Source organism: Cupressus sempervirens, chromosome 10, assembly GCF_028749045.1.
Source record: "Cupressus sempervirens isolate cs-2001-9-10 chromosome 10, ASM2874904v1, whole genome shotgun sequence".
Lineage (NCBI taxonomy): Eukaryota > Viridiplantae > Streptophyta > Pinopsida > Cupressales > Cupressaceae > Cupressus > Cupressus sempervirens.
The window spans coordinates 674,105,567-674,129,558 of record NC_143127.1 but is presented as its reverse complement, the minus strand read 5'-3'; the positions used below and the strand labels follow the sequence as shown (position 1 = coordinate 674,129,558).

Below are 23,992 nucleotides of genomic sequence, written 5' to 3'. Positions count from 1 at the left end.
AGAGTTGTCCATTAAATTAGTAAACATCTATCAGATCCTATATATTCTCATACATAGGGAACAAGTTATGATAGATAAACCCTTGATAGCTGACATCTATGAGTCATGCATCTATAAGGTTATGGTAGGTTAGTGGATGATAAAGGTCATCTCTGTTTTTCGTTTCTTGAGAAAGCATGGTGCTAGATTATATTAATGTGGTAAATTTTGATGACCATAGTAGCACTACAAGTGGCTACAGATGGATGAAGTTCCCATCTATCAGGGTGTCTCATTCCCTACATCTAGACCATGGAGAGGGAGTGTAACACCCCACTCAGGAACCCAAGAGAAATAAGTCTAACATGTTACAATGTTTATTGAACTATTTTTTTAAAGTTTAAACAACATCAAGATAACATTAGTGTGGAAGCAATATGAACATACACATCAAATACACATAAGTAATTATAGATAAATTTTCAATTCCTCAAGGGTTCCTTCACATTGAGTTACGTTAAGAAGTTTATATTAATTAGTTTAAGTATCATGATCATAAAGAAATAATAGACGCATAATTGCATAAGCAAATGCATAAGTATAACTAATACAATGAAAGTACATCCAATAAATAACATCAATGGCACATGTCGCATGGTATGTGAGAATAGATACAATACATTAGAATACATGATAACATATATACATCAACTGAAAAGAAGTCTTTGAGATAAGAAATAAGAATGATAAAGGTACATCTCCTGTAATGAACATCCAAGAGCTGGCAATGTGAGGGAGACCCAAATGGTAAGAAGACATTACCTCCTGACCATGTGGTCACCTAGTCAAGCTTCCACTCCCACTGTTCAGGGAAGATAATGAACAATTCACAAATGACTAATCAACCATAAAGCATTCCTAGGATAGGAATCCTAAAAGCCAAAACTACCTCAAAGGTAACACAAACTACTCAAGAAGATAAGATACTCTAAAAGAAAGGACACTCAATCCAATACCAACATTGCATGACAAAACATCTTACATATACCAAGAATATATCAAATCAACAAAATCATAAGATAAAGTCAATGAAATATATCCACCTCAAATCAAGAACCACATGATAAAAGTACAATATCCATAAACCACCAATCACCATCAATGAAAGTAAATAATCACATTATATACATCCAACAATAAGTACACCACCAGAAGTAAAAACAAAATCTACAAAGGAGACTCAAGCTACATAATAGGGAGTGTCATCATATGGTCAAACTACTTGAGTTACCTTGAGTTGATGTCTCAATAGACCCTGGACCCTCAAGCATTGAGTTACCCTAGACTAGATACTATGAACCCCAAACCCTCAATGTGACACATGCGGAACCAAAATATTCTCTCAAGAACATGAGGCAATCTATTCATACCTCTCATTAGGTATCATCCCATTCCCAGCCTTAGTGTATACAAGCACTCAAGGCATGGGTGGGGCAAGTATCTCTAACTTATCTTTTTAGTGTGTTTCCCCAACATATTAATTACTAGATTATCACTTATTACATAACTTACAATAGATTAACTTGGCACTAACCACTTCGAGTCTCGAACCCCTACTGCAAGCCACTCCCAAAGACATGTACCTAGACAACCTCTCCTAAGCACATAAAATATAGTTGTGTCCCATACCACAACACCCATAATGATCAAACTTGGTTCCTTAACAAACAACCCAAAAACAAGTTGGTTCTTGGGCAACCCAAGTAAACATAATTGTGCTACAAAGCATATCTCATAAATGTAACTTTCAGTTTAAAACATAAGCCCATTAAAACATCTAGAACAAATCAACATCATAAATGAATCACAAAAGCCTCTGGTGTATGCCTAGTTAGCTCACTAAATAACTCAATAAAAATTATCATGAAATAAATACCACAAGCCCCAATTAAAGCAAATGGAAAACAAAGGGTTCCAGTCATAAGATTTAATTAAATCATTTTCTCATATTTAGTTTGAACCATAAGATGTGTTTGATATCAATAGTATACACATTTTGAATAATAATTGAAAACAACAATGCTTGATATAAGAAAACTATGGCTCCTAAATTCATGTATATACAATAAAACATTGATAACATTCTTCATTATAATCAATTTAATCTAATTAATCATAATCTAAAATAAATTAAATTATAAAATAATTAAAATATAATAATAATAATCTTAATATTTAAATTTGTATTTATAATAAATAAATAAATAATAGAACATATTAATTAAAATATAAATAACAACTAATAATATTATACTAAATAAGAATTGACTAATATTACAATATAAAAACGTCTAACAACTTAACTATGTATTAATCTCATAATAAAAGATTACAATTTTTTTTTTAATGTTTTAATATAAAAATACTAAATACTTTCCTTTTGGAGGGATGGTGGTCCCACCCCATCCTTCTCATTCTCACGTGAGCATAGGCTTGGAATTTGATGGTCGTATTGGTTATTTTCCACTTTTGAGCCATATACGATAGGCATAAAATTTGTTAGATCATATTGATTGACAAGTTAATTTTTTATAAAACTGTGAATATGATACTTAATTTTATTAGTAGACCATCAAAATTTGTTATAGGCATTAACAATTAAAAAATTATTATGTAAAGTATAAGCTTAGAAACTTTCTTAAGTTTTTGATAAGAAAAATAGGTTTTACAGGGATCCTGAAACCCACAAGTTAAAACATTTCAAATGGCTGATAATAAGACAGGTAGAAGGCCAGTACAATTGACAGACAAAAAGCCAACTATCAAAAAACTACAATAGACTAATAGTCCAAAAGATAGGAAAAGAAAAACCTATGTTATTCCTCTATCTCTTGCATTGTTTCCGCCACTTCATAGGCTTTGTGTAGCTCCTTAGCAATCTACTCATGCTTCTTCTGACCTATTTGATCCAAGCTGCTGAAGGTAATGTCCATTGTCATATCCTCTTCCATTTTGTCTCTTGCTCTATCCTTTTCCTCATTTTCATCCAGTAATCCTCTAGCTTTCAGCATTCCGACAAGGGAAGAGATGTTATCATTTATAGAAGTCATAATGGAAATCCTCTAATTAGCCAGATTATGATTGTAATTTTCCAAATTCTGAATTCTCTTTTTCACCAAGCTGAGACACTCCCCCTATTCATTCAAATTACCAAAATTGGGCTCTTTCTTTTGTTCTCCAGCTGACCCATTCTTTCTCTGAACTCCTCCAATTCATGGTATAGCCATTTTATTGAAGAAACTTTCTTAACTTAACATATATTGCTAACTTTTTCTTTTTTTTTGTAGATTCTTATATTACTTTATAAAACATATAAATTTAGAAACTTCTAGATACAAGATCTTTGTAAATATTACTAATTTATACTTATATGTTGATTAAATATTAAAATTTATAAGAACTATTAAATTATTAAAAATAAAATGACAACCACTATTTATTATAAAATGTAAAATTCAAGGTATTAGCGTGACTAAACCGTCATAAAAAATACTCATGAAAAACAAGAGTGACTGTCAAATTCTAGGCCTACGTGAGCATGGAAAATGGGATGTGTTTTTGCCTTGTCGTTTTACATAATATTAGGCATGTCCAAGTAACAATCTAATTAAATCAAGTCAAGTCTTCCTGCTTTAAAGGTGATTAAATAGGGAGTCAATCAAGTTATTTGTTTTCCTCTTTGCTTTGAAAGTAGAGTAAGTACATTTTACAACACATAAAGATAATGTCTATGTTGCAGGAATAATTGAAAGTGCATTTTTTTTAAAGTTTAAAAATAATTTATTTCTATGAATATTAAAAAGAACACACACATATAATGATATAATTAATTCATATTTTATTTTATTTTTAATAAATTTTCCATATTTCAAATTAAAAAAAATTGATAATCTAATAGAAAGTCATATTTAGAAAATCCAAGAACCCATATTTCTCTTCTTTTCTACATTTCTAATGTTGAATCTATTCTTACTTTTCAAATAGAAATTTTAATAGTAACGATCTATTATTTTCAACACAAGATTTTTCAACATTACAAACATGATTTCATCCAACTTTCTATGACGTCTATTCTAGAATTTTAATTCACAAAACTTTCCACAATATTACAAATATGACATGCATGAAGAAGACAGAGATTCAAAAGTATTTCTACAGTGATTCACAAAACTCACCTTGATCTGATGCTAACAATCTAGGGAAACCCTTGCTAATCTAAACCATTCAAAGCTTCCAAAGATTTCTTTGTTCTAATTCCAAACATTTGTTATCTGAAACCTATGTCCAATGATAACTCAAAAACCCTCTAATATAGAATTCCAATTCTCTTTTAGGGTTTCTGTCTCCACAACTCTAAAATTATAATTATTTTATTTAATTATTCCTTTCATGCACACTTAATTCACTTTTAAATTAAAATATTCATTTATTTTCACTAAAAGAGGGGTAAAAATTTTATTGAAAATGAAAGAGAGTAGAATAAAACAAGAAACAAAGAGAGTTATAGAGCTTTATCCTGATCAACAAGTTGAACTAGCCTCTGAGATAAATCAGGGGGAAGCATCGTATGATCAAAAAATGTTTCAAGGCGGCCCATGCTAGGAGGCCCATTTAGCCAAACAGTCAGCCACACCATTCCACTCGCAAGGAATATGCATAAAAGACACAGAATCCAAAGAAGTACATAGCTGAGTGATCTGCTGAATAACCAGAGCCAAATTCCAATCCACAATCACAAAGTTCCTTTTATTCAATTAATTGACAACCACTTGTGAGTCGGTCTCATAGATAAGTCTTTGCTAGCCATGTTGACAGCACTGTTGCACTACAACCAAGATAGCCAGAGCTTCCATGAGGCTATTAGTATGGTAACCCTTGTAGATAGAAAAGAAAAATTGAATATCACCAGAACTGTCATGCCCAACACCCCCAATACCAATTGGTCCTAGATTTCCCCAAGAAGAACCATCAATATTGATTTTAAGAACTCCAATTGCGGGAGGACTCCAATGCCCCTCACGATTGATAGGATGTGAGTGCAGCCTAGTTCCATTCAGTAATCGGGTGTGGGAAGAAAAGGGAATGTCACTATGAGGAGAAAAGGAAAAGCGTGAGTAAATACTAAAATCTATAGGATCCAAACCAACAGCAACATCACATTTAGCTTGGAGAGTTTCATGAAGAGAGTTAATAATTTTCCCCCACAGGAGCCTGAACTCAAAGTGCACATCATGAAAGATCCTCTTGTTCCTCTCAAGCCATATATGCCACAAAATAAGGGAAGGACCAATGGACCAAGCAACTTGAAGAAAAGAAGTCTTAGAAGGAGGGTGGCCCAAGCAATCCCAGAATTCAGACAAAGAGGAAACATGACAGCATGAGCAACCCCACACACTCCATCAAAGGTGCCAAATCTGTTTGGAAAAAGGGCACTAGAAGAAAAGGTGAGAAATAGTCTCTTCACTAATGCAGCATAAAACACATATGGAAGGCCCCTGGAAGCCTCGTTTACAAAGATTGTCCCAAGTAAGATACTTATTGTAAACCAGAACCCAAAGGAAAAAATTACACCTAGGCCACGAAAAACTATTCCAAACTTTCTTCCACCAAGAGACCTCCACTTCACCAAAAAATTTCTTTGCCAATGCAAGGTACCTGGAAGAGATAGAATACTTCCCAGAAGAAGCACCTCCCCAAGCCAAAACATTAGGTTCTTGCAAAAATTTGCATTCTCTAGAAGCCAAAATCTGAGATAACTCCAACCGATCCCCCAGAGAGCCACCTGGTGGTCAATCAGAAGAATTCTTCCATCTATAACCCATAGTTGAGCCCAAGTTAAAGGCCTCCTTATAATGAGCCACTGTATTCCATCTAGAAAAAAGGAAAAGATCACAAAGATACTGCAAGTTTGGATGAGTGGATAAGAGAGGAGAATACCCATCCCAAGAGTCACTCCAAAAGAGGGCCACAGTGCCATTGTTGCAGATCCAAAAAAGATTGCACTTCACCAAGTGAGCACCAAGCTTGAGGTTATTCCACACCATAGAGCCTCCTCCCTCAAGAGGAATCCTGGAAATATTAGAAGGATCGATACTAGGATAATACTTGTATGACAGGATACGAGCCCAAAGTTGAGACAGACTAGAGCACCAGCACCAATAGAGTTTGGTAGCAAGAGCTTGACTGCACAAGATAGCAAAAAGAAGGCTAAGGCCTCCTTTTTTTGGCCAACAAATAGTATCCCAATTAATAAGGCTCCATTTGGTATTTTACAGGTTACTACTCCAAATAAATTGATGAAAAAGAGCATCAAATTCCTTTAGAAAATATACTGAGGTAGCCTGAACCATACTATGATATATGGGAAGGGCTTGAATCACAGATTGTAGCAGTGTCACCCTGCCAGTAGTAGAGAGCCACTGATAATTCCAATGATTAACTTTTTGTCTTAGTTTGTCGAGCACGTTCTTCTAGAAAAGCTTAGGTTGTCTTCCCACCACAATAGGGACCCCCAAGTAAGTCAGAGGAAGAGATTGAATTTGAAACCTCAAGATAGTAGCAATCCTCCGCTGGATAGGCTCAGGAGTGTTCAATAAAAAAATAGAGGACTTGTGATCATTAATTTTCTAACCAAAAGTAGCCAAATTAGTATCTAGGGTGATCTGAAAGGCTTCAGCTTCATGAATTCAAGCTCTCCCTGCAAGGGTTATAGCATCAACAAAATGGAGGTGGGATAAAGTGGGTAATCCATTCCCCCATTTCCATCCATGAATCAAATTTTGAGATACACGAAACTTGATAAGTCTACCAAGTCCCTCAGCCATAATGATAAACTAATAAGGAGAAAGTAGGTCTCCTTGACGAAGACCTCTAGATGCTCCAAAAAGCTCTGATGGTTCCCCATTAATAAATATTGATCTTTTACATCTCTCTAATGTTAAACCTCTTAATGGGCTCTTTACTTGGAACAACAGAAGGATTGGTAATGTTGTCATCTCTGAATGCTCGGACAAGTTCTTAGTTTCTTGTTTTTGGCTTTCTAGCTCTATCTCTCTCTCTTCTAAAATTCTTGATTGGAGAGGTTATGACCACTGGCCTATCAAGCTCTCCACTAGTTATGTTTATGTTCCCAAGAAGCCTCCATTTAAGTTTCAGCTGATGTGGCTTCATGACTCATCTCTCCATGACTTAATGGCTCACTGGTGGAGGTAGGGAGGCCCTGCCTATGACACTGCTATATTCTGCTTCTCTAAAAACTTTAGTATGTTAAAAGGAAGTTGAAGTATTGGAATAGAAATTATTTTGGTAATCTCCATATTATTGAGAAGAGGGCTCAGGATCATTTGGATGTTATTACCAGGCGAATTCAGGATCTAGGTTTGTTTGAAGCTCTTCGCATTGCTGAATCCCAAGCTTTTACTAATTTAGTTGAGTGGGATCTTCGTGAAGAAATTTATTGGAAATAGAAGGCTCAAGTAGACTGGCTTCAGGAAGGGGACAATAACACCACTTTCTTCCGTAAATCTGTGCAGGCTCGACATAATAGGAGTTACATTTCTTCTCTTGTTACTTCGGATGGGACATGTTTGACCTCCTCTCAAGCTATATCCAATGAAGCTATTTGGTTTTACTCAGCTCTCTTTTTAGATGATCTACCTCTAGCCGAGCTTGCCGAGAATACAGTTTTATCTTGCATTCCCTCTGTTGTGACACCGGAAATGAATTACTCTCTTATGTGGCCAATTTGTATGTTAGAATTTGAGGGTGTGGTCTTTAGCTTGCGTAAAGGCAAAGCTCTGGGGCCTGATGGTTTCCCTATTGAATTCTTTCAAGACTTCTAGGATATTATCAATCATGACCTTTTTGATGTGGTTCAAGAGTCTTACTCCAATAAAGAAATATTCTGGGCGTTGAATGCTACTTTCTTAGTCCTTGTTCCGAAGAAGGAACATGCTAATCAGCTTTATTATTATTTATTTACTTCTCCAATTACATTTAAAGAAAATTCATAACAAGACATTTATTTATTATTTAATTAATAAAGATAACTTAAGCACATTATTTAAATGTCACTAATTATTAAATCTTTATTAATTAAATGATAATGTTACACAATAATTTAATATTTAATTTTAAAATCCTTTTAATGTAGTTTTCTAAATAAGGACTTTAAATTAAATCTTTTAATTTAACTAAAATCCATATAATTCTATTAATTCCAATAAATGAAAAATCATACTATTTTAACATTTTTCTATTTTTAAAAATTGAATAATATTTGATATATCAATATCAACTATCAATCCAAGAGTCTTAAATAATGAGCCTATTAGGAAAATCACCAAGTCAAACCTCAAGAAATGCATAAGGAAAATCAACCCAAGCAAGAATCAAACCACATATGCACAAAAGACACAGGGTTTAAAAAGGCTAGACACTTTCTTACGAGTCCTGCTTGCAGGACAAGTATTTTAGGCTATGTCTAGCATTGGACCTATTCATTATCTTCTCATTCTCACCATTTGAGTATTTGTAATAGGGCATGCTCATCCTAGCAATTCAGGGAAGTTGATGCCCAGTACCTGCATCCTGTATAAAAGATGAGCATGTACATGTATATATACAAACTAAATAGGTAATGGCAGGGAGTGGTACATCATATATATCCTAACTAGCAAGTGGCTATGATTCCCTCCCTTCACCACATCAAACACGTTAGAAAGAAATATAAAACAGACAGTGCACCATACACATGCAAGTATGGGGTAAGTATCATAATAAATCACAAGTCAACATCGAATGTTTAGATATAATAATGCATCAGATCATATGACATTATCATGAAATAAATTACAATTACAACTAGGAATCATTGAAACACCACTAATGCACAAGAAATCATAATCATTAAACAATACATGAAATGGAGTCAATTAAGCAATTATTACCAATATATCATTAATCCAAGTTATGAAACAATACCATCTCATGATAAAATAAATATCTCTACATGAAACGAGCCTAAAAGATTTTGGCAATCATAACAAAAAAGCAAAATATGGGTAGGCATCATAGGGAGAGAATATATGTTGGGATCATAGCATGTTGGCCCACCTATACCACAATCTTAATTGATACATACACCATGAGTACCACAAATCAAAACTTACCAAATATATTAGGCATGGGTGTTGGAGCACATCATGTGCTTTAGGAATGTGAGTTAACCTTATCATATTGATGCCAAGCTCCCTCACACCCACATATGTTCATAAAAATCAAGATAAAAGGAACAAGGAACTAGTTTTCATTTAGGTGAGATTGAGATAGCTACTACTCAAAAACTAGTTTGACACCTTCATCCATTGAAGTACATATCCTAAATAGGGTCATGATTGATTGTGAGAAAGCTCTCAATAAAAAACAAACCAACTGTGGGAAATTTTTTGGGTGAGGGAATTGGATATTGAGAATGTGGTAAATGTTCTCAATTCCCTTGAATGACTTCTATGTTGCAAACTTGAGGTTGAACCCAAACAGACACATCACCCACTTTGTTAATCTCCCTCAAATATGAGTTCTATAAAATAAATCATAAGTAAATTGTTCTTAGTGAGGACTTAAGTTTTTGTATGTTGAAGGTAGTGCCTCAATTTCTATGTCATGAGAGTTATAGAAAGACATAGTTTTTCCATGGAAGAGTTACGAGAGTTATACTCAACAAGAACATGAGTAATATAATAATATACTATATTTTCCCCTGTCATCATACTAAGCTAATAAAGTTCCTAAAGCATTGTGCAATGTTGAAAATATAAAGGTCATATCTTACATATTGTGCATCAACATGGAAGGATTAGCAAGTTTTTCTTGATGGAATCAAAATCCCCCGAGCATTCACCTCTCATTTGAAGTGCACATCCTTCTTTAACAATCATGTGAATGGAATAGTTAGCTCAAGCATATTATTAACACTTGGATTCATGAAGCTTGTTAAGCATGTATAAGTTAGCATGACATTAATAAAAATATTAAATGTAAGTAGATTAATGTCTACAAATATTTGGACAATAGCGAAAATTGGACTATATTTGTTCCTAACAATCAAATCGAATACAATGTCATACATTATATACCAAAACATTGTCCCAATATTGTTAAGTCAATTAGAATTTGAAAAAATTATAACTACACTTATAATGTTGACTATCCAGGTGATTTATTGAGCCATAAACTTGACTTCACATATCATTGCACAAATGTGCGTAATACATTTAATTTGAGCCTAATACCAAGTGGTAAGGTTTGCTAAGTTCTATATAAATCATTCGTTTTAAAAATATTATCATATGAAAGTGGTAAAGGTTTGCAAGGAGTTGGAACATTTTGGAATATGAATGAATCAATAAAAATAAGTAGTCGATGAACCTGAAATGGCAAATTCCTTTCATTCTTCTTCTTCATCAACAATTGTGACATCAACATTTACAAATCACAACTTCAACGTGAACATGCTCCAAGACCAAGATAGCCCTTCAATGTCACCACCAATTCTGCCACTTCCTCCTCATCCTCAACTTCAATCATTTATAAAATTGGTAAGTGAAATAGTTTAGATTGATCATTATAGGAAAACCCAGAAGAAGGATTGCTTAATTAACTTTAGTAAGAAGAATTAAATTGCTACTACCTCTTTTTGAGGAATCAAAAGACATTTTGCCTTTGGATTTTCTTCCCTATATTTCTTCCTTGGAAAAGGCCTAGCAAATGCTAAATCTTCATTTCAACTCTTTCCTAATGTCAAAAAACTCTATCTAGTCTTCGAGAGTGAGGTAATCACAAGAAGGTTTTGGCAATTAAGTGGTGTAGGAGCACCTAGGATAGTTGTTCAACAATAAAATAATAGTATTGGAAAGAATTAGAAGTAATGAGGTCACTATTTTTGGGGTCCTTATGCATGTAAAGAAACAATGTAATGCATTATAGGCAACTTGGTGTCAAAATGTTGTATTGGCAAAATGATCTCAATTAGGTCCAAAAGTGCTAAAAGTTGTCTTAGAGGGCTAGTTAAGTATAGGAGGGTAGGTAGGCATGGAAATGGCCTAAACATGGTCTAAATAACTTCCATGGTTTATTTAGATTCATGAAATTTAGCCTCATAAAGTCTAAAGTGTAAAAATGCAAAAATTGTCAATTTTCCCGAAATTGCACATTGACAATTTTGCAATTTTGCAATTTTCTTGTCCAAGAAGTTGTAAAAGTGGTTAGAAGGCACAAAGAGGTTATAAATGAGTAGGATTTGGTTTCTTTATTTGTGGAATGATTTTTTAAATCCCTCCAAGTCACCATTGTAGAGGTTGGAGGTTTTTGGGAGTATAGATGCAAATGAATTCATGAAAAGTGCTGACAATTTTGAGTAAATGGAATGGACTTGATAGCAATGTGATACATCTAGTATTTTGGTGTTTAGAATTTTTTTATGCATATTTATTAATTTATTTTTTCTTTGGTTTGAAGATCCTAGAGATCTATTTGTGATTGCAATAAATGTTTTTTGTAATATGCCTGTTTGTTGAATAGTACTGGGGCAGACATTACAAAATGGTGTCTACCAGCATCCCCCATCGCTGGAATTCTTTGAAACCTTGAGAAATGATAGTAGACACATTTTAATTTGTATTATAGGAAGGATGGAGTAGGAAGCACATGGCCAAACTATTTCCTTGGAAGCCTTAGGCAAGACTAGGTTCTTCTTAGCTAGAAATTGAAACAAGGCAGTTTCTTGCAAGGGTGAATCATTTTGAATGGAATGGGTGTCGTGGATGGAGAAATAATAGAGTGAAGGTCTTTAAATGTGTTGTTTGAGCAATTGATTTCATCAATTTTCATATGCTCACATTTTTTTGTTGTATGCTTCTTTATCCTGAGTGAAAGTTTTACTCCTTAAAGTGGATTTGTTGCCAACATCTGGTCGAAATGTAAAGCTTCTAGGATCATTGTTGGGCATCCTTAGAAAGATGAAAACTGATTAAGGAAATAGATTTCTTCTCTTGTTAGATACCTAAAACCTTTAGACTCAATGTTGACCATGTCCTTTCAAATTAGAAAGGTGAAGATTGATTAAGAAAATATTTGTTCTCGCTCACTAGATGTGAGGTTTCATGTTTCTCTCTGTGCATTGAAAATTTGATTGAGGATATTAAAGTTGGTAAATTATGTGGATGAGTGATAGGAAGGAAATTAAGTAGAAAAAGGAATGTAGGAATCATTGAAGAATTTATTTCATTCTAGACCTTATTACTCCAGGTGTACCAAGACAAAAAGAAGATGTTAACTCTATTCTTGATTGGAGATATTCCTTGCCTTTATTATTGCTTGGACACAACACCTTTCTTCTAGCAAGCATCAATAGTTGTTAATTTTCTTGGACACAATCTTGATCCCTGGAATTGGTGTGTGCGAATTCATTGGGTGTGAGGATCCTTTGCCTAAGGCATTCGTTTAGCTAAAGATTCAAATTGAGGAAGATATTAATAATAGATCCTTTCAATCAAAGCTCGACCTCCAACAATGGCCATCAATTTTGCTACTACTGCACTTTCCACAATGGCAAACAAATTGCGAGCAATGTAGCCCATCCTACTCTCCACAAAATCCAAAACCTTATTTTTTTCCACATCAAGTGCAAGAGCTTTGTCACATACATCCAATGTTTTCTGAAGGTTTTCCCCTAACGAAGGCTTCCCACTAGTAGTAGACATCATAACAGAAACAACCATTATAATAGTAGAAGGTAAAAGACCCTCGAGGTCAACCAAGATTAGGTCAACCTCATTTCCAATTTTCTTTACAACTCAAGCGTAATCAATTGGGTGGAGTACAAGAGATTATAACTTGGGAAACTTCAACCTATAATGGTCCCAAATGAAGTTGTGAATGATAACAATTTCATTCTTAATATCAACTAACAAAGCATTACGATCAACAATCAATTGATACTTTGGTTCATCTTCCAACACTATCCCACTACTCGAAATATCATATCCCTTTTGCAAAGCTTCTTCAATTTTTTGAAAATTAATACACATCAATCAAAGTTTTGTGTGAACAGATATCCACAAACCAAAGTTTAAAAAACTAATTTCCACAAAGCCTTAGCTATAATTTTTTGTAGAGACCATCTATAATTTCATAACTATAGGCACTGCTAAAGTGTACCTAGGTTCTACATATGCACCTTGCTGGAGGCATTGTAACTCAAGAAACTTCAACCTATAACGGTCCCAAATGAAGTTCTAAATGATAACAATTTCATTCTCAATATCAATGAACAAAGCATTACAATCAACAATCAGCTGATACTCTAGTTCACCTTCCAACACTATCCCGAATGAAGTTGTGAATGATAACAAATTCATTCTCAATATCAACTAACAAAGCATTACAATCAACAATTAGTTGATACTCTAGTTCATCTTCCAACACTATCCCACTACTCAAAATATCATATCCCTTTTGCAAAGCTTCTTCAACTTTTTGAAAATTAATACACATCAATCAAAGTTTTGTGTGAACAGATATCCACAAACCAATGTTAAAAAACTAATTTCCACAAAGCCTTAGCTATAATTTTCTATAAAGACCATCTATAATTTCATATTTTATAACCGGTTTACTTGAAATTAAATGCATATCTATATTTTTCTCTGGGTATTTATATATTAGATTAAATGAAACCATTTTTTCTACTGTGTATTGACACCAATATGGAAGATAAATATTTATGTTTAGCTTTGATTCACTTCCTTTTTTATATGCATCTTTGCATAATAGAAAATGAATTTTATCTGTGAATGAAATAAAGGTCAAGTTAGTAATTTTGTAGAATCCACACATATCATAGACAAATTTAAGCATGCAAGAAAGAACAATATTCTGACAAACTCTTCCCTTACAGTTTATGTACAAACATAAAATAGCACTCATATTGATGACCATTCAAATATGTATCTACTATAGTCTCCCCTTGGATGGCCAAAAGCTTTATCTAATTTTTTTGAGAAAGGAATATATGACAATAAGACAAACATATTTTTAAAAATTTATAAGCAAATATAATAGGAAGTGACTGAATCAAAGGCAAAGATAATTATATTCTATATGTGTAAAAATGCATAAAACTGTGTTTATTTTCTTTTCATATATTCAGTATTTGTTTTGCACATACTTGCATGACATCAATATAGCATTGTGTCTTCTGTAACTTTGAAACATTGTCCAAATCATCATAATTAAGAGTTTCAATGTCTGTCATCTCATCATCAACATCTTCTGCCTCCTCCCTTGCATCAGCATTCTCATGGTTCTGCCAATACACAACATAACTAAGAAAATTTAAAGCTTCATATCAAGCACTACTATTATTTCAAGCTTACATGGAAAAAATGAAAATCAATTATTACCTCATGTCGATGTCCAAAAAATAAGCAGGCATTTAGTATTTACGAGTTAATCTAAAACAAAACTTATAAAAGTTGAAATAGACTTACACTAAGCGGCATATCATTATCAAACAAGTCATCGAGGTCAGCCAAAAATGAATCTGCAAGAGTCGCCTACTAGACAACCAATCTGAACTTAGATAACATTATAGTCAATAGAATATAGTTTGCATGAAAGAAAAAATAAAATACATAACAAGTTGTATGAGGAGTAGTAACAGAATTCAAATATTAGTATCTGCATCTTTGGGACACTAAAGAATAAAAGAAATCTTATAAAATGTAATAAGAAAAAATAATGAACATTTTTTAGTCGGAAGCAATTTACATAGTTCATATATTGTCAAAAACGTATACCTACTATATGCAATAAGTCAAATTTCAACTTGAAACTTTACAAATTATCATGTTTTGCTATAAAAACATGTATTAGAAAGGCCAAACATTACTAATAGGAAAAAAATTTAAATGGGACTAATGTACTAGGCATACATGACATCTCAAAGTTATCAACAAGTTTCTTACTTTGCCAAGCCAATTCACAAAAATGGCTTCATCAAGACCTGATCTAATTTTATCCTAAGATTGTACACCCTTAAATAGGAAATTTCAAGACTCAAAATGGACAAAAGAAATCTATTAAATAAAGATTATTTATCCTAAAACTAGAAAACAAACTACACAAAAGCAACTATTGAATCTTGACAGGCATGAATAAAAACTTCCAAGAATGGAATTCATGTTTTTGTTTATTGTAGGCACTGCTAAAGTGTACCTAGGTTCTACATATGCACCCTGCTGGAGGCATTGTAATCTAACACTATCTTATTGAGGACTCCATATTCACCAATTTCAATCTCTCTCTATACATTTCAAACTTCCCCTTAGCTTTACTAGAATGCATACAACCTGTTGATGTGTCTTAATGTAATCTAGAGAAATTGATGCCCTCTTAACTCCATGTCTAAGTAAGTGTTGTTTGATGTCACTATGGTTGGATAAATCATAGATTACCATATTCTTAGATATTTTGATGGCACAATAAATAACTATGATCTCTGTAATCAACTTGCAAAGCTAAATGGCTTCATAGCTACCAGCATTGCTACCATGTAATCTGCCTCTACTAAACTCCATGCCACTAAATATTGCTTCTTTTTATCTAAGATATGACCTCAAAAACCCAACTAAAGCAATATCCTAAAGTCCTCTTCTTGTCACCTGCATCTCCTACCTAGTCAAAACCCACAATTCCCTACAACATCAATTCATCGTTCCCTAAATATCTCATACCAAAATGTATTGTGCCCTTCAATTGTAATAACCCATTGTATCTACCTTGACCATTAATAATACATTGTATCTACCTAAATATATTATAAAAAAATGCATATTTTGTCGAGTATTAAATGGATGCAATGAGGACCCAATCAACTGCCACTATAACCAAATAATCTTCCAAATCTAAATCCAACTCAGCATACAACTTTAGATCTAGTTTTGTTAGATTGTTGCCTATAGAGTTCAACTAAAGTTTTATTAAATATGGATACAATGGATAGCACTCCTTTATCAAAGATGGTGATGCTAATAATGGATGAATTGGAGGCAATCACTAACCTCAAGGTTCAGTTCTCTATAGTGTGGTAAATAAGGTCCCTAACTCTTGGTTGTTTGTATTGTTTCAACTTTCTCATTCTCACTGTTATTGTGTGGTAATAAAAGCCTCTGCCTCTCCTACAACCATATTGTCCTTTGGAAATTTTGTAATGGGTGAGGATACCTACTACCTACTAACCCCTCTTTTCCTTATCAAAGGAAGAAAAAGATGTTTACTTGATGGGCAAGATTTAGAATCAAGGTAACGATAGTTATAAAACAAATATGAAAGATGTGAAGTAGAAGGGCATATAACAATTCCAAATGTTGGGCAGGAACTGTTGGAAAGATTAGGTTTAAGTTAATGGGAAGTTGCATGCCATAAGTTAGATATGCAGCAATAAATGGTCTTATAAAGCCATTTATACTCTTTGTATCAAGGCATCAAGTTCTGAATAATATATCTCAATCTATTACAATATTTATTTCTCTTATTTTTCATTTGGTATTAGAGCCACAACTACATGATGTGGCAAATATGGGATTTTAAAGGAGGTTGTTCACTAGTAGAAGATGGCACTCTATGAGTGTTATGTTCCATGGGCAACTTCACAATGTGTTGAAACTTTTCATCTAGAATGTCAGAATCATGATTTGGTAGCATGATTGTGTTTCTTTAGAATGAAATGTCAAGTGAAAAAGTGATAATTGTTCAGATATTTTGATTAGTGACCTTTGCATATTTAAGCAAAGATGTGTGAATGCATTCAATTTGTTGGTTGCATTTCGTGGAAAGAGCAATGTGAACCAGTTGGGAGCCTAATTAATAAATTGATGGAGATAATTTTTTAGGCATACACAATAATTGTTGATTCATGTGTGATTTCTAGTTAGAAACAAGTTGAATTCAAAACTTTGTGACAAGTGCCATTTTCTAGATATTTATGGTTTCTAGTTAGAAAGAAGTTGAATTCAAAACTTTTTGAATTCATTGATTTCTAGTTATTAATGGTGTCATTTTCTATTTTTTGAATGACCATCCCTATAGCTCTTAACACAATGAATGTATGTGAAATTTTACACTATTTTATAGTGGTAAGATTTAATCCTTCACCCTTATCCAAAAGAAATAGCATACCATATTCATTGATCAGAGTATCATAGTCATAGCTTGTGGTAATAAAGGGGCCTCCCATTGTACGAACAAAGTTAGTTCCTCCATGATACTGCAAATTGTGCAACTCAAGAATTAATTCTACATATGATGTTGATGAAAGAGTTCTAAATTTTTAATGTTGTATGCTCTAATAGGTATCTCACATCATTCACATAATACAATTTTTAATTGTTTTTGGCAAAAAATGACTTTCTTCCAAAAAAGTTTTTTTTACAGCCACAAATTCCTCTGAGGTGCACAACCAATTGATACTATATAATAATTTTACATTGTGCCACCCTTTTGAAAGAAGTGTGCAACACTAAATGCCACGTCCTCTACAAGCCTATATGGTGTTGCACACCCAAATGCTTGAAACATGTAAATTAAATTACTAATATATGTTTAAAATTTGTTCTACCTAATATGTTTTAAAGATGTAATATACCTATATATGGAGCGTAAATAGAAATGAACAACTTATACACTAATTATCTAAAGAAACATGTTTTGGGGTTGAAAATCAATCTATACGTACCAGCCAGTCCAGTTTTCTATCCAAATTTTTAGCTTTTTCTTAGAATTGGGAGTAAATCAATCACAATAAAAACCATTGCAATTATTTATCTGTAATCAAAATATAACACTATTATTTTTATAACCAAATAAAAAATTTAATATCTTACAATGAAAGTTTCTAGTTAAATGGATTTGATTAGTGTGGTTCAACATGAAATTTCTTAGGTGGTTGGCTTCATGGAAAAGGTTCAATCATTGATAATAATTGCAGAGAAAATGGACTAATATCATAAATAGTTAGTGAGTTTCATACTTGTTATAATTGGTCAGTGTTGAAGCTAATCTACTCTTGCATTAAAGGTGTTCTCCAATGAAATAAAACCTTTATCTAAAGGTCCCTAACATTATAATTAGTTGGTGTCCATTCGGATCAAAAATGCAAAAAGTTGTCATATTTGACAAGAAATACAAATATGCAAAAATGCAATTTTGGAAAAGTTGTCAAAAATGTCCTTTTGGCCTCCCAATGTTCATAACCATCAAAATTTGGTTTGAACTGATTGGATGAAGGTATTTAAGACTCATTGTATCCATTTCATAATTGATCATCAAGTTGTATGGAAGAATCAACATTTTATGAAGGGAAAAACTTGTTTTTTGGAGCAAATTTTTTTTGTAGAGCTCTATACAGATTGGTACAGATAGATGATGCACATGTGAAGTTGGATTCCTATGTTACCTTTCAATTTTAATTGATTTTTTTGAATTTTATTGAAAAGGAGGTAGTTATAGAAAATTTTCTGACTGTGGGTCTAAAACCCTCATTTCAAGGGTTTGAAGCCAAGAAATGGTCATAACTTGCAATTTCACTATTGGAAACTGATGCCTTTCAATGAAATGAAAGTAGGTAGGATTCATTTTGAGACTTCAAAGGCTTAGTATAGGAAAATTCCATTAGCCACTTCAAACTTGATGCCCTAGGCTAAATATGGTTATGTATACATTTTTAGAATGCATTGTTTGAGCAAGTAATCAACAAGGGAAGATTGTGGGTCAAATTTTCTAGATGGAACATTTCATTCCTGGTCCATAGGACATCACAAAATCAATATATTAGTTTCGTGCACCCAATGGAGGCAATTCTAGCAAGCCCTAACCTAATTTGATCATCTAGGTTGGAGTGTTGTTTGTAGTTGCTTGTATTGCTAGAGCGAAACTGATTATTGTTGTTTAGGGAAAAGTAAGGATTGTACCAAACTTTCCAAGTCCATCCTAAGAATCCTTGAAACCATAATCTCATCCTTGTTTAGAGATAAGTCACTAGGAGAGACTTAGTTTACAAGTAGGCTAAAGGCCACAAATTTGATATGTAGGTAGTCAACCTTTAGATGGAAGGTTGGGTGATTGAAACAAGTGTGAAACCCTTCTTTTAAACTAGTATAGTATACCTTAAGTCTTGGGTCATCATATTGAGACTCATAGTGCCTTGGAGGGAAGTGGAGCCAAGAAGTGAATTAGGAATCTTGAAGAAGGAAGAGTAGAAGTTTGAGTTGATAGTGCATCAACACTTTAATTTTCATTTGAACTTTGGATTGGGAAGAAGCTTTGTTGTGTAACTCTACATCATAAATTCCCAAGAAGGCAAATCACAAGAAAGTTTTTATCTTGAAACACACCCTCTCACAACAATATTCAATCATAAACAAATTCCATGTGAAGTAACAAGAAAAAATCTTCTTAAACAAACTCAAAAAGACATTTTTTTATCAGACACATTGGTTTATAACATACTCTTTGAAGAGGGGTTATGTTCATGAAAATATCATATTCGAATAATTCCTTGTCAATATGCTTGTGTTTTCAAAATAAAATAGATAATTATAGTTAAAATTTCCTTATCAACTTGATTGATATAGCTTCCACGATGATTTTGGAACCAAATTGTAACGCTAGTAATCTTTGACTTGTTTGATTCACTTGATCATGTCATATAGATATGTTTCATCATTCAAGTTTTTTCCCTTTAATTCATGTCATATGATATGATATATCTATTATATGTTTTCATCTTTTCTTATAATCAACTATTGATGACACATGTTGATAGTAGATGGTTATTTCAAAGAACATTGAAGTTGTTAGTTTTGAATGTAATTTCTATGTTCAATATGAAGAAATGTGAGATTATGTGATGTACCCATAATAAGCCATGTTGGTAGTCAATATTTTTAATGCAAATGATCTTTGATTTCTTGATTTACTTGTTCATGTGATCTCAATATATCTCATCATTTAAGACTTTTTCTTCAATTCATATGAAATGTTGTAATATATCCATTGTATTTGTTCCCTTTAGTGGTCTCTATTTTAAAAAATGATGACACATGTTAGTGGTCATTGTGATGCAAATAACCCTTACTGTCTGTTTTATTTGACTTAGTTGTGAAATGGATGTGTTTCATCATTTTATTCTATTGACATGACATGGCATGATGTCATATATCTATTGTATTTTTTCTCCCTTTTCTTATAATCAACTCTTGTAAAAGAGTCAATTTGTTAAAGAAAATCATTTATGGAAGCAAAGGCAGTGGTAGCAGAAAACACACACTTTGTGTTGGTTTATGGAGCATGTCAAGGAGCTTGGTGTTGGTACAAACTTCTCCCTCTCCTAAGAAAGGCAAGTCATGATGCCACTATAATTGATCTTGCCTCCAATGGAATTCACCCAATGATAGCAATGAAGTATTGCTTCTTATAATCCTAATTTCTTTATCTTGAGATCTTGTGTTTGGAATCCACTTTGGAAAATCAAAGCATTCAATGTTGTAGAGTCTCTTTCTATCTTGAATTACCAAGTCATTCTTAGTACAATCCATGTAACATAATTTCATGAAGTAATTCTTATTACAATCCATGTAACATAATTTCATGAAGTAATTCTTATTACAATCCATGTAACATAATTTTATTGCTAATAAGTCGCAATAGTTGCTCTAGTTTTCAAGAAATACCAAGTCAAATACTTTGAATAAGCATCAGTATTTATACATAATTATCTAAATTAGTTCCTCAAAAATTGGTGGTGCTTGATTTTGTTTATGCAATTTTATCATTGTTTATAAATTCAAACTACAACACAGATTATTTAAGAACATAGATCACTAGATTTTGTTGGCTTCTAATGCATTATGACCCTTTAAAATTATTTGAGTTTAGTTTTCTTAAACCAAAACTTACTGAACAAAATTGGAGGTTTTTAGTCTCGTTAGCTCATTAATATGCTTCATTTTGGTTTAATCTAGGACAATGAAGAAAGGTTCTAAATTTGTTCCAAACATATTTATTATGTATGCAAAGTTTCTATGAACTTGAAGTGTACATAGTAGTTTGTTGTTGGAAAGACCATTGTAGGCTCAAGTCTAGGGGTGTAATTGTATCTTAATGGAGTGTTAAAGCATTTAATGAGAACGCGTGAAGATGCTTATCATGCCTTCTCTTTAGCCAGACTCGATTATAACTTGTTGTTAGCTCTTTGGGTCACTCAAGAGCTAATTGGCCTTGCAAGTGGCCTTGTTTGAGGGGGAATGCTTGTGTGCCACCTTTTCTTAGCTAGGTCCTACTTGGGTTGCTTATTTTTGTGCATGTTGATCCTAAGTTTTGTGGCTTAGAAACCTAATTTCAAAGCATTAAAGAAACTTTGAAAAAAGATGACTCTTCATGAACTTGGGTTTAGGAAAAGGAAGGAGACACTAGATTGAACTTTAACACTAAGGCAATACCCTCAGAACTTTGGTAAAACTCAAAATGATTTTAAGAATTCTAGATCCAATAGCATATATCAAACATAAGCACAACCCTACAAAATAAGCATAGTATGCCACAATCCTTTCATTTTTGAAATGAGAGCCAAGCAATAAGATACTATAGAAATTACAATATTTACATAATTTCCTGTGTGTATCCATAAACACTTAGAAGATAATGTAATTACTATCCCATACTTCTCATTCATCTCTCTACTTCTAGCATCACTACGAATATGATATAATTCTATGTATTCAACTATTCTTCAATTGAAAGAGTCTCAAACACAATTCAATTTAAGAAGCTTCACAATTAGAATTATAAGAGTTAGAGACATGACAACAATATCAACTCGCATGACATAGATTCTTCATATAGTCATGATGAGCTTAATATTAGAAAAGCTTGGAAATATGACAGTAATATGACAAAATTATGGTGTCAAGGAAAAGAAGATGATAGTAATGGCAGGAAATGACTTCTGAGAGCTTGTAGTCATTGGGATTGTATATTTGAAAATCAAATATGATGAAATAAAGAAGAGGATAAATATAATTGATGAAATGGTAGTTGATGTTGATCACTTAAAGGCTTTTTTCATGTGCATCATTGGTGATTAGGGAGGAGTTGAAATTTTGCATCTCAGCATTGGATAAAATAAATAGAAAGTGGTAATGATTTTCTTTGTTATGGAAGAAAATATCCTATCCAAGATTTAAATGGAGTATTTTAGAGCACTTCTAGTAGTACACAAAGGACCTATTAAGATCGACACCAAGCATGGAAAGAATAGCAAGATAGAGAATGTTTATATTTCCCCTTGTACTAACTACAAGTCTTGAATGTCTAGTAATTGATACAATGAGGCTATAAAGTATTCATGGGGAAATGTGAATGTGTCTTCATTGACAAGAATGGGAGAAAATATTTGTGGTACTGTAAAAGAAAAAAGAATTTAAACTATTTCCTTTGATAGAAAAACTTTTTAATATCAATACTTAGTTGCATACTTCATGCTTGGAAAATGGATAGAAATACATCAATGATCAATTCCAAAGAGTTTAGTTCAAGAATCATCTTTATTTGGACATCTTGGGTATGAACATTTTAACTACATTAGTTTGAGTCTATTGTTAAAAAAATGAAACGACTAGAGTGTTTTCATTAATTTTAGAGCTTATTAGTATATGCCAAGTTAAAATTATAATTAAAGAAAATATGAATCTATTTCAATTGTAAAACTCTAAAGGAAAATCTACACCATTATAGTTTGTGCACACTGATTTATATGGTCATATGCATAACATCTCTATTGGAGAGAGTTAATAGTTTATGATGTTTATAGATTATTTGATAAATTAGGGATAGGTATGTATTTTTAAGCATAAATTATAAGATTTTATGATGTTTATGGAATTTAAGATCCAAGATAAGGAGGGAAGTGGACACTTCATCAAGGTCATAATGTCTAATAGACAAGGATACAATCCCTCCAATATGTTGATGCTTGTGGGTTGCAATAAAGAGGAGAAAAATGTAGTCTTATAGCTGATTAATGATTCATCTAGCTTCATTATTTATGAGGGAGAGGAAAGTAACACATATTATTCAGAGGTGTATGCAATGTAAAAGAGGAGTTCAGATGTTTGTTGCATTTTAGTTATTTTGAAGGAAAACTAGAAATACATGGAGATGTAGGCACAATGCCTTCTATCCTTGAAAAGATTGCTATAGTCACCTCTTGTATAGGTGACACTTGTTAGTGTTAGAGTCACATGCTAGGGGTGAGATACGTGCCCCATTGAAAACCTAGTATATAGAGTTCAATAATCCTATGAAAGACCAATTCAAAATGAAGCATGTTTTTTATCCGCACAAAGTAGTTGGACAAATAGAAAGCTATCACCATTCAAATATAGGGATTACAGCATGCTCAAAGTAAAGGTTCTCTACCACAATATGGATAAGTGCAATTCCAAACAAAGAAGGAACAATCTTGGTGTTGCACACAAATGTATCATGATTTAATGATTTTTACATGATGTGAGCAAAGGATTTGTAGGAAACCTCACCTCAAATAGTTCCCATGGCACACACACAAATGAAACCTCCTTCGGCCAGCAGTGAAATAACAACAATTTTATTTTCTTTTTTTTGTTATTTAAACTCAAGTTGGTCAAAATTTTGACCAAATTGGGAAAACCTAATTTGGCCAAAATTTTGACCAACTCGGGCATAAAAACAAAAAAAAATGTATTCATCAAGCATATTAAGAGCTAGGTCAAAAATAAAGGTCAAAATTCGACCTATAATGTACTAGTGTTAAATGAGGTTAAGTTTCTAGATCTAAACTAGTAAAGGAGGTGTTCTA

General features: G+C 32.8%; 1 pseudogene; it reads right to left on the bottom strand.

Moving 5' to 3' along the window:
* Positions 1 to 8,864: 8,864 nt before the first annotated feature.
* LOC149535615 (U4/U6 small nuclear ribonucleoprotein Prp31 homolog) lies at positions 8,865 to 21,855 on the bottom strand (annotated as a pseudogene).
* Between the last annotated feature and the right edge of the window lie 2,137 nt (positions 21,856 to 23,992).